The sequence below is a fragment of the Mirounga angustirostris genome, unplaced genomic scaffold (assembly GCF_029215605.1).
Source record: "Mirounga angustirostris isolate CCGP_5_RB_7025 unplaced genomic scaffold, mMirAng1.0.hap1 SCAF_10, whole genome shotgun sequence".
Classification (NCBI taxonomy): Eukaryota; Metazoa; Chordata; class Mammalia; order Carnivora; family Phocidae; genus Mirounga; species Mirounga angustirostris.
Genome location: NW_026991718.1, coordinates 92411234 through 92423743, shown reverse-complemented (window position 1 = coordinate 92423743; position 12510 = coordinate 92411234).

The following is a 12510-nucleotide window of genomic DNA, read 5'->3' as shown; positions in this document are numbered from 1 at the left end:
GTGACAACAATGTTCATGGAGGTCATTCCTATAATCATCAAGCGTATATTTAGGTAAAATGGTACAACTATTTTGAAAACATTTTGGTAGTTTCTTACAAAGTTAAACATATACTTACCATGCAACCATTATTCCTAGGTATTTGCTCCAAAGAAATAAAAATGTACTTCCTCAAAACAAAACAAGACAAAACAAAACAAAAAAAACTTGTACAGGAATGTCCATAGGAGCTTTATTCCAACAAGCTGGAAACAACTCAAATATCCATCAATTGATGAATGGGTAACCAAATTGATGAAAGGGTAATCCTCACAATGAGACACCACATAGCAATAAAAACACGATGGATTCACACAGCATGGATGAATTCCAAAAATATTATACCAAGTAAAAAAATCCAGACAAAAGACTATAAATGGTATGAATTCCTTTATAGGAAACTCCAGAAATAAAACAAATCTACTGTATAGGGACAAAAAGCAGATCAAAGGTTGCCTGACGCCAGGGGTGAGGAGGGAGTTGGCACAGCACAAAAGCACAAGGGAACTTTGGGGGTGATGGAATTGTTCTATATCTTGGTTGTAGTTGTGGTTATCCAAGTGTATACATTTGTCAAAATTCATTGAACAGTACATGTAAAATGGATGCATTTTAATGTATGTAAATTATACCCCAATAAAGTTGATTGGTGGGGAAAGACTATATTTGGGTACAGCTCCACACAAGGCAAAGAGGAGACAGAAGAGACTTTCCTAAAGTGCTTGTCACCTAGAATGAAGATGAGGTGAAATCCCATAACACAGACCCTATACTGAAAAACAATGGTTGTCAGTGTGGATATGAAGAATAGAATAGCAGAGTGTATGTGCATGCGTGTGCATGTGCGTGTGCATGTGTGTGTGTGAAGGGATCACTATGGCCTGGAATTAGTTAATAACATGTCAATTTTGCTGAAGATCTTGTTTATCTCACTCTTCCATCAAGACCTGCTTCCATTCCCACTTCCTCCCTAAATACATGCTGGACTAGCTACCCACAGCAACTATTTCTTCTTTCCCTCCTTTGAAGTCTTCTAGTAAGTTCTGTGTGTTTAATTTGGCGATAACCGTGGCCTTCTTTTTCTTGAACTGCTATTCAAATTGCTTATTACTACTTAATTTTAAATGTGGTCATGCCTCATCTCATCATCTATAACAAGTTCCTTAAGAGAGCACTGTATCCTGGATCTCTAACAGTTCCTTAACTATAGCAGCTGGGCAGTTTTTGTAGGTGTTCTTGATTCATCCAGATTTTCAGTTCCTAAAACTGGACTATGTTAACAACTGGGGGTAAGAAAGAGACATCCATGCCTCATTATGTTTGTACTTTGGGACTAAGGAAGGAGACACTGGAGTTTGTGAACCCCTTGGTAATTCATCTCCACTTCTACTTTCATGGACAGGCTATAATTTCTATCACAATGCCAAGACCCTTTTCAGACATTGTCCTCTCTCAGGCAAATTGAAATTGACTTGATATATTTACCCAATAATTTTGTATCCCATTGATGTGTTTTTCAATCAGGAATTCCAGCCAGGGTAGTCACATTTGTATGCGAAGCCTGCCAACTGTGGCCGGAAACCAGGTCTCTGTTCAAGATACACCTTGACAAGTGGATTAGATGTTCTAGTGAAAGGCAGATAAATGTCACTCATGTCACTATAAATAAGAGCCTGGGTCTGCTTATCAGCTTGTAGGGTTGAGGTCTTACCTTCAACACTTCTGAGTGCTTTACACTTTATTATCCTTTAAACAAGGTCTTTTCTATCCAGCTTCCCCCATTTATACCCCCAAAGGGAATTATTACCGTTCAACTCTTTGAAATATGTGCCTTCTGTCAACTCCCTGTCTTTTGCTTTAAGAGACAATACAACCTGTGGTTAAACAGAAATCCTCCAGAATTTTCTCAGATGTCATATTAGGAATTGAAATGTAGTAGGACCCTTTCATAGGGCTGGATCTAGGACATCTTATACCTGCTTTACAAGTGAATAATGTTCTAGCAGCCTTTGACTATTTGGGGTTACATTTTAGAGCGTGGGATTTGTCATCTAAATCCATGTAATAACAAGTATGGATTTAGATTCATGGTTTTGGTCAAATCCTGTTCTTGGCAACCTAAGGACATGCAGCCAAACCTTGCTAAAACATCAGTAGCAGCCTGTACACAAGTACACATTTGAGCATCATTTCTCTGCACTTCTGAGGGATACAAAGCCTGCAAGATGCCTTGTAAGAAAAAGGGGGGGTTTCCATGGTTAGAGATATTTAGAGATGGGGCATACAAAAAGGCCCTAAAAGGTCACAGAAATGTGGTCTGCCTAGCTCAGTTTAACCCAATGCCCCCAGAGTTATTTGACCATAGATCCTCTTTCTCACACACTTTGGGGTACACTACTCATTGTTATATCTCTTTGGCTAACTTAAGGTATGAGCATATACTGAGAAAGTTTCACAGTTAAATAATCTTTATGAATAAATTTAGCAATGTGTACATATTAAGGCCTTAAAAATATATCTTTTGGTTATCTACATTCCTGTATTACTTTTTTGTACCTTTATTTCTGAGCAAAATTTCCCATGTTCAATGAAGATAGGACTGCATATAAACAAAGATGTTTGTGTGTTTGTTCACCAAGGTCATGCTCATTTGTAACTGAATTATATGTGGTGATGATGATTGCAGAGTGTTTTAGGTAGCAAGGAGCATTTGAGACATCTGAATATATAAAAATCTTGGAAATGTGAAAAACAAGTTTTACATTTGTTCTAAGAGCAGAAACATGTAGACTCCATTTCCATTTTATGTTCTAAGACACAGATTCTCAAAGCTTTTGGTCTCAGGACTCCTTTTTGTTCTTAAAAATTATTGAGCACCCCAAGGAGCTTTTGTTTAGGTACCTTTTATCTATCAATGTTTACTGTGTTACAAATCAACCTTGAGAACATTCTAAAATACTAATTTATCAATTCACTTAAGAGTAGCAAGAAACACATGCATGTTAACATATTTTATGAAAACAACTCCATTTCCCCAACAAACGAAATTTCGTAAGAAGAATGGCATTTTCCATTTTTTGCAACCCTTCAATGTCTGGCTTCATAGAGGACAACTAACTTGCTGCCACATCTGCTCCTGATTTTCAATCTGCTAAGATCACATCTGATTGCCTCTGAAAAATTCTACCCTACACTTGGAGAATGAGAGCGAAGAGGGAAAATCACATCTGAATATTATTGTGAAAATAGTTTTGATTTCATGGCCCCTCCCCAAAAGGGTCTCTGGGACTCTAGGGATCTCTGGGCCACATTTTGAGAACTATTGTTCTAAGAATTCAATTCAATAAATATATTTATTTTGAATCTACTGGATGCCCACTTCAAGGTAAATGAAAAGACACAAACTGGCCTCCAGGGAACTTACAGTGTCTCCTTCCACACCTCTTTATTTTCAATCAAATTTTACTGTTATTTCACTTCCTCCCTATCACCTGACAACCCCATTAGATAACGAGCTCTCTGTCTTTTCTAAATGTCTGTAGCAATTATTGTCTGTGCAGTCCATTTGGAATTTTAATCATACACTGTGGTATGAGACTTGTTTGTTGTTGGTCAAACTGACTCATTTTATTATTTCATATTTTAAAAATATTTTATATATTTATATATTTGAGAGAGAGAGCATGAGTGGGGATAGGAGCAGAGGGAGAGGGACAAGCAGACTCAACCCACACCGGGCTCGATCCCATGACCCTGAAATCATGACCTGAGCCAAAATCAGGAGTTGGATGCTTAATGGACTGAGCCACCCAGGCACCCCTTATTATTTTATATTTTGTGGCTGTATCTTATCCTTGCTACTGATGGTAGGCTCTTTGAGAGAAATAATTTATTTTGCTTATGATGCCCAACATACATAGCAAAGACTGTGGGCCTTAAATATATATTTAACAATTTGATTTGCAACTTTATTAAAGAGTGTGACAGAGATAATGCTATGTTTTCACCAATCCTGTTTCCTTTTCCTATCCTTGGGCATTCAGGAAGATTGTATTTCCTTATCTCCTCTGCAGTTGAGTTGGGATTAAATGACTGGGTTTTGATCAAATAGACCAAAGTAGAAATAAATAAGCCACAACCAAGCCTGGCTTTTAAAAATTTTAACACCCAAGATTGCCCTCCTGTTAGGTCTTTCCCTCTGGTAGCAATGCTGCTGGTCATGTGTTGAGCTGGCGGAATTACAGGAAGAAAGCAGCTGGATCCCTGAGTCACCATATGGAGGATATCTCTGGGGTAGAGCCCAACCCCACATATGGTAAGCTAATGAGATTTCAGGCATTATTTATTACCACAGTAAAGCCTATCTTATCCTGATAGATTAAGGAGAATGTTCACTAATGAAACAGGAAAGAGGATTAATGAAATGGAAGATGGAATACCATGTTGGAAGTCAAGGGAGTGCTATGGAAGATGAGAGTAGGCAGGAGCCAGTTTGGGTTCACATTCTGGGAGATATCCATGGAGAAGAGGAAAGAGAATAAGTAGAATTTGAATTGGCAGAAAGGTGGTGGGAAGACTAGCAGCATATACTCAATAAGGTGGGAGTGAGTAGGAAATACAAGGGAGAGAGAAGGAAGGCAGCCTGACATCAGGAAGTTAACACTAGGTGGGGGATGGGAAAATGAAGCTCTACTAGATTATTAAATTGTCCAAAATCTTTTTTTTAAAATTTTATCATGTTATGTTAGTCACCATACAATACATCATTGGTTTTTGATGTGGTGATCCACAATCCATTGTTTTCATATAACACCCAGTGCTCCATGCAGTACATGCCCTCCTTAATACCCATCACTGGGCTAACCAATCCCCCATCCCCCCTCCCCTCTAAAACCCTGTTTGTTTCTCAGAGTCCATAGTCTCTCATGGTTCATCTCTCCCTCCGATTTCCCCCCTTCTTTTTTACCTTCCTTCTCCTAATGTCCTCCATGTTATTCCTTATGTTCCACAAATAAGTGAAACCATATGATAATTGACTTTCTCTGCTTGACTTATTCACTTAGCATAATCTCCTCCAGTCCCATCCATGCTGATGTAAAAGTTGGGTATTCATCTTTTCTGATGGCTGAGTAATATTCCATTGTATATATGGACCACATCTTCTTTATCCATTCATCTGTTGGAAGGCATCTCGGCTCTTTCCACAGTTTGGCTATTGCAGACATCGCTGCTATGAACACTGGGGTGCATATGGCCCTTCTTTTCACTACATCTGTGTCTTTGGGGTAAATACCCAGGAGTGCAATTGCTGGCTCAGAGGGTAGCTCTATTTTTAAATTTTTGAGGCATCTCCACACTGTTTTCCAAAGTGGCTGTACCAACTTGCATTCCCACCAACAGTGTAAGAGGGTTCCCCTTTCTCCACAACCTCTCCAACATTTGTTGTTTCTTTCCCTGTCCATTTTTGCCATTCTAACTGGTATAAGGTGGTATCTCAATGTGGTTTTGATTTGGATTTCCCTGATGGCTAATGATGATGAACATTTTTTCATGTGTCTGTTAGCCATTTGTATGTCTTCTTCAGAGAAGTGTCTTTTCATATCTTCTGCCCACTTTTTGACTTGATTGATTGTTTTTTGGGTGTTGAGTTTGAGAAGTTCTTTATAGATCTTGGATTTGTCATTTGTAAATATCTTCTCCCATTCTGTGGGTTGCCTCTTTGTTTTGTTGACTGTTTCCTTTGCTGTACAGAAGCTTTTTATCTTGATGAAGTCCCAAAAGTTCATTTTTGCTTTTGTTTCACTAGCTTTTGGAGATGTATCTTGAAAGAAGTTGCTGTGGCTGATGTCAAAGAGGTTACTGCCTATGTTGTCCTCTAGGATTTTGATGGATTCTTGTCTCACATTGAGGTCTTTCATCCACTTTGAATTTATCTTTGTGAATGGTGTTAGAGAATGGTCGAGTTTCATTCTTCTGCATGTGGCTGTCCAATTTTCCCAGCACCATTTATTGAAGAGACTGTCTTTTTTCATTGCATGTTTTTTCCTGCTTTGTCAAAGATTATTTGACCATAGAGTTGAGGGTCCATATCTGGGTTCTCTATTCTGTTCCATAGGTCTATATGTCTGTTTTTGTGCCAGTACCATGCTGTCTTGGTGATCACTGCTTTGTAATATAGCTTGAAATCGGGCAACGTGATGCCCCCAGCTTTGTTTTTCTTTTTCAACATTTCCTTGGCGATTCGGGGTCTTTTCTGATTCCATACAAATTTTAGGATTGTTTGTTCCAGCACTTTGAAAAATGTCATTGGAATTTTGATTGGGATGGCATTGAAGGTATAGATTGCTCTGGGTAGCATAGACATTTTAACAATGTTTATTCTTCCTATCCATGAGCATGGAATATTTTTCCACCTTTTTGTGTCTTCTTCAATTTCTTTCATGAGTGTTTTGTAGTTCCTAGAGTATAGATCCTTTACCTCTTTGGTTAGGTTTATTCCAAGGTATCTTATGGTTTTTGGTGCTATTGTAAATGGAATCATTTCTCTAATTTCTGTTTCTACAGTTGCGTTGTTAGTGTATAAGAAAGCAACTGATTTCTGTGCATTGATTTTGTATCCTGCCACATGACTGAATTGCTGGATGAGTTCTAGTAATTTGGGGGTGGAGTCTTTTGGGTTTTCCACATAAAGTATCATGTTGTCTGCGAAAAGAGAGAGTTTGACTTCTTCTTTGCCAATTTGAATACCTTTTATTTCTTTATGTTGTCTGATTGCTGTTGCTAGGACTTCTAGTACTATGTTGAACAATAGTGGAGAGTGGGCACACTTGACGTGTTCCTGATCTTAAGGGAAAGGCTTCAGCTTTTCCCCATTGAGGATGATATTCGCTGTGGGTTTTTCATAGATGGATTTTATGAACTTGAGGAATGTTCCCTCTATCCCTATACTCTGAAGAGTTTTAATCAGGAAAGGATGCTGTATTTTGTCAAATGCTTTTTCTGCATCAATTGAGAGGACCATATGGTTCTTCTCCCTCCTCTTATTAATGTGTTCTATCACATTGATTGATTTGTGAATGTTGAGCCACCCTTGCATCCCGGGGATAAATCCCACTTGGTCATGGTGGATGATCCTTTTAATGTATTATTGGATCCTATTAGCTAGGATTTTGTTGAGGATTTTGGAATCCATATTCATAAGGGATATGGGTCTGAAATTCTCCTTTTTGATGGGGTCTTTGCCTGGTTTGGGGATTAAGGTAATGCAGGCCTCATAGAATGAGTTTGGGAGTTTTCCTTCTGTTTCTATTTTTTTTTTTTTAAAGATTTTATTTGTTTATTTGAGAGAGAGAGTGAGAGAGAGAGAAAGAGCACAAGAGGGGTGAGCAGGAGAGGGAGAAGCAGACTCCCTGCTGAGCAGGGAGCCCGATGCGGGACTCGATCCCAGGACTCCAGGATCATGACCTGAGCCAAAGGCAGTCGCTTAACCAACTGAGCCACCCAGGCGCCCCCTTCTGTTTCTATTTTTTTGTTTGGTAGAATTCCCCAGGGAATCCATCAGGCCCTGGACTCTTGTTTTTTGGAAGGTTTTTGATCACTGCTTCAATCTCGTTACTGGTTATTGGCCTATTCAGGTTGTCAATTTCTTCCTGTTTCAGTCTTGGCAGCTTATATAGGTTTCCAGGAAGGCCTCCATTTCATTCAAAATCTTTTATTTATTTATTTATTTATTATTTATTTATTTATTTATTTATTTATTTATTTAAGAGAGAGAGAATGAGAGAGAGCAAGCACATGAGAGGGGGGAGGGTCAGAGGGAGAAGCAGACTCCCTGCCAAGCAGGAAGCCCGACGCAGGACTCGATCCAGGGACTCCAGGATCATGACCTGAGCCGAAGGCAGTCGCTTAACCAACTGAGCCACCCAGGCGCCCCTCATCCAAAATCTTTTAAGAGGAACTTGCGAATAAATTGATACGCTTCTTCAAGGAAAAAACCCAACAGATAACTATTCAATGACTAACACTTGCTGGGTGCTTAACATGTTTTGGGCTGTGCTCTGAGTGTTATATCACTGAATCTTCACAGAATTCCTGTGAAGTATGTAATCCTTATTTTACAGTTGGGAAAACTAAGGTGTAGAAAACTGAGGCATCTTGGCCAATATATTAGTCATGGTTCTCCAGAGAAATAGAATCAACAGGGTGTGAGAGAGAGAGAGAGAAAGAAACAGTGAGAGAAAGACAGAGAGAAAAAGACTGATTTACTCTCAGGAATTGGCTCACACAGTTGTGGAGCTTGTCAAGTCCAAAATCTGATGAGGGAGGCTGGCAGGCTGAAGACTCAGGAAAGAGGTGCAGTTCAAGTCTGAAGGCATTCCACTGGCAGAATTTTTTCTTGCTCAAATGGAGTCTGTCTTTGTTCTCTTAAGACCTTGAACTGACTGGATAAGGTCCACTCACACTCTGGAGAGGAACCTGCTTTACTCAAAGTCTACCTACTTAAATGTTAATCTTTAAAAAAAAAATCCTCAGAGAAACATCTAGAATAATGTTTGACCAAATATCTGCGCACCGTGGCCCAACCAAGTTAATGCATAAATCAGCCATCACACTCAAGACCCCAGGACTAGACCCTAAGTTTCTCTGATTCCAAATCCACAAAGACTCTTAACAGACCAAGGTTCATTTTAGGATTGAACTGAGTCCATGTCAGCAAATATTTCAACTCCAATGGGGGGCCATGTCCTGATCCCCATTCTAGGTCCAAGGGTGCAAAGATGTTTTCTGAAATGTGTAACACATAAAGACAAAATATTGTCACTAAAAGATAAAGAGGAAATGATATGACTATGGTCACTTTAACAGCATCTTGCAGAGGTATTAAACTGGATAAAATTGGAACAGAATATTTTTGTTAAACCATTTCAATCTGGATTTTTCTAGGAACTAAATTTTTTACTGAAATATTGTAAGAGAACACTGGACTTTTCATAATATGGCTTAAGAAGGGCAACTCTTTTTCAACAGTTGATGGTCTTTATACAAAAGAATGGAAAGTTGTCATATTTCAAAAAAAATTAAGTCTCCTGCTTTTCTGAGCATTTTGTCAGAGAAGCTGGAGCAAGGCCAAGTTATCTGGAAAGAGGAGTCAATGAGCCCCTTGGAGCTGGAGGTGGGGAGATGGGGAAGCTGGGAAGAATGCCTGGCATGGGGAAGAGCAATGATGGTGGTGAAGGAGGACCTGGAGAAATAGCCAGGTAATGTAATCCCTTCCGTCTCCCCCACCTTCCTTTTAGAAAATTATCTTTGCCCTCCTAATGGCACACAGTAGATACTCAGCAAATGTTTGCCAAAGAAATGTTTGAGTAACAGTAGTTAAGTGCTAAGAAAAATGCAAAAGACAAGTAACATACAGACTCTACCATGCATGCTTGAAACTGTGAAGCAAATCAGGATCCATATTTTCTTGTGAGGCTCCAGTTCACTCTTTTTCATTGCTGTAGAGTATTCCACTTGTAGAATTACAACTTATTTATCTCTTCTACTGTTGAAGAAGTTAGGGTGGGTTCCAGCTTTAAGCTAGCCTGAACGCTGGTGCTAAGCATAGTCTCACATTCCTCCAGGACTAAACTGCTGGACAGTAGAGGTTGTGTATCTTCAACTTTAGTCAATAACATGGAATTCTTTTCCAAGAGATTCTACCAATTTACATTCTTACATTCAAACTTGGTATAGTGAGACTTTCTAATTTTTGCCAATCTAATAGATGCATAATGATATCTCACGGGGCTTTAATTTGCAATTATCTGATTGCCTGTGAGACTGAGCACTTTTCACATAACTTGGCCAATTAGAACTCCTCCTTTCCTTGGGAAAGACTGGTTCAAACATTTATCTGAATTTTGTGTTGGGTCTTATGCCTTGTTCTAATAGATTTGTAAGAGTTCCTTAAATATTCTACATGTTAGTGCTTCGTCAGTTATAAGTGTTGCAATGATCTTTCCTAATTTTCTGGTGGGTTTGTCTTTTTATTGCCTTTATCATGTTTTGGGAGAACAGAGTTCTTAACTATAGTGTAGTCAGTTTTATGTCTTTCCCTTTATGGTTAGTGTTTTTTATATCTCCCCCATCCAGATGTCGTAAAGATATTTTCCTACATTAAAATTTTTCTAATTTTTCCTTTCATATTTAGGATTATAATCTAACTGGAGTTTTGTGTGGTTTGTTTTTGTTTTTGTTTTAGTTTTTGGTAGGATATCCAATTTCATTTTTTCCATATAGATAATTATTCTAGCATCATTATTTTTAAAGATTTATTTATTTATTTTAGAGAGTGAGAGGTAGGGAGGGACAGAGAGAGAGAGAGAGAATCTCCACCAGACTTCCCGCTGAACACGAAACCTGATGCAGGGCTCCATCTCACAACCCTGAAATCATGACCTGAGCTGAAATCAAGAGTCGGAGACTTAACTGACTGAGCCACCCAGGTGCCCCTCTATCAACATTATTTTTAAAAGTATCCTTTCCCCACTTCTCTCCAATGCAACCTCTGTCATTTTTCAAGTGTTTATACATGTGCAGGTCCATGCATATGCATCTTCAAAAAAACCCACAATAATAAGTTCATACTTCTCCTAACATGATCCAACTATCCTGCATACAACCAAAACCTTACTAACCCTTTAACCAGAAGAGGATGCAAAATCCTTGGGTCATATTTACTCTTCTAGATACTCCATAACTTAAATACTATTATATAAAATTAACAATACTTAAATATTGTGTTATACAGTCAATGCATTTTATGTTACATGAAAAAAAGTGAGAAGACAAAGATATTATAGACACACATTCATAACAAAATAAGGAGGAAATACAACAATTACAGTTCTCATTTCTGGATAGTTGATATTTGTAACTACCTGCTTCCACTACCCATTCAGTATTTCCTTTGCCTTCATCAAATATGTCAGTTGGTCTTGGTTCTTTACTTGGTGGGGTGACTAAAACCTTCCCTTCTGAAGGGTCTCGGCCTTTAGCAGTCCTGCCTGAATGGGGTTGTGATTTTCCATTGACTTTCATTCACAAGGTGTGCTGATACTAAGAAATGCCCAAGAGGTCTCCTATATTCTGAGCACACCCTTTCTTACCTCCACCATGGAGTAGCAGTCCCATTTACCCTGGTAGTCATGGTCCATCACAGTAACTCCCTTCTCTGCCTGAGTTTAAAATGACCTGGTGGCAGTCTTAACTTCTGGTTCAGTGGAATCATTGCCATGTATCCTGGTGGAAGCATTCCTTGCTTTGAACTAAGACCTGTCCGTCAGCAGGGTATAAGGTCACAAAAACAGGGAGCACAATTTTTGCTAGTGGGTCACTATGGGTAATAGTGAGTGGTGCCATTTCCTATTTCCACCCCTCGATTCCTGGACTAGCGAGTCTTGGCTATGGGAGAAGTAGCATCATATACTGAATCCTGTTCCAGGGCATATACAGGCTCCTAGAGAGCCTTGTCCCAGTCCTGTAAGGTACTGATTGCCACCTGATACTGTAGCAGAGTTTCAAAAAGTCATTCTACTGTTCTTTTTTTTTTTTTTTTAAAGATTTTATTTATTTATTTGACAGAGACAGAGACAGCGAGAGCAGGAACACAAGCAGGGGGAGTGGGAGAGGGAGAAGCAGGCCTCCCGCCGAGCAGGGAGCCCGATGTGGGACTCGATCCCAGGACCCTGGGATCATGACCTGAGCCGAAGGCAGTCGCTTAACCAACTGAGCCACCCAGGTGCCCTCATTCTACTGTTCTATCAAGCCAGCTGCCTCAGGATGGTAGAGAACATGGAAAGACCAGTGAATTTCATGAGCATAGGCCACTGCAGCACTTCACTGATATGAAGTGAGTTCCTTGATCAGAAGCAATGCTATTTGAAATACTATAATGGTGGATAAGTCCTTCTGTAAGTCCATGGATGGTAGTTTTGGTAGGTGCATTATGTGAATGGAAGGCAAATCCATATCCAGGTGTGTCTGTTCCATTAGGAACAAAATGCTGCCCCTTCCATGATGAAAGTGGCCCAATGTAATCAACCCACCACCAGGTAGCTGGGTGATGCTTCCTGGGAATGGTAGCGTACTGGGACTCTGTGCTGGTCTCTGCTGCTGGCAAATTGGGCACTCAGCACAGCTGTAGCCAGGTTGATTTTGGAGAGTGGAAGTTGATGTTGCTGAGTCCATGCATAACTTCCATCCCTGCCTCCATTTGCCACTTTGTTCATGAGCCCACTGGGCAATGAAAGTGATGGCTTTGAAAGAGGCTGTTTTCTACAGAATGGGTCATCCTATCCAATTGATTATTGAAATCCTCCTCTGCTGAGGTCACCCTTTGGTGGGCATTGACATGGCACACAAATATCTTCATGTTTTTCACCAACTCAGAGAGATCAATTCACATACCTCTTCCCCAGACTTCCTTTT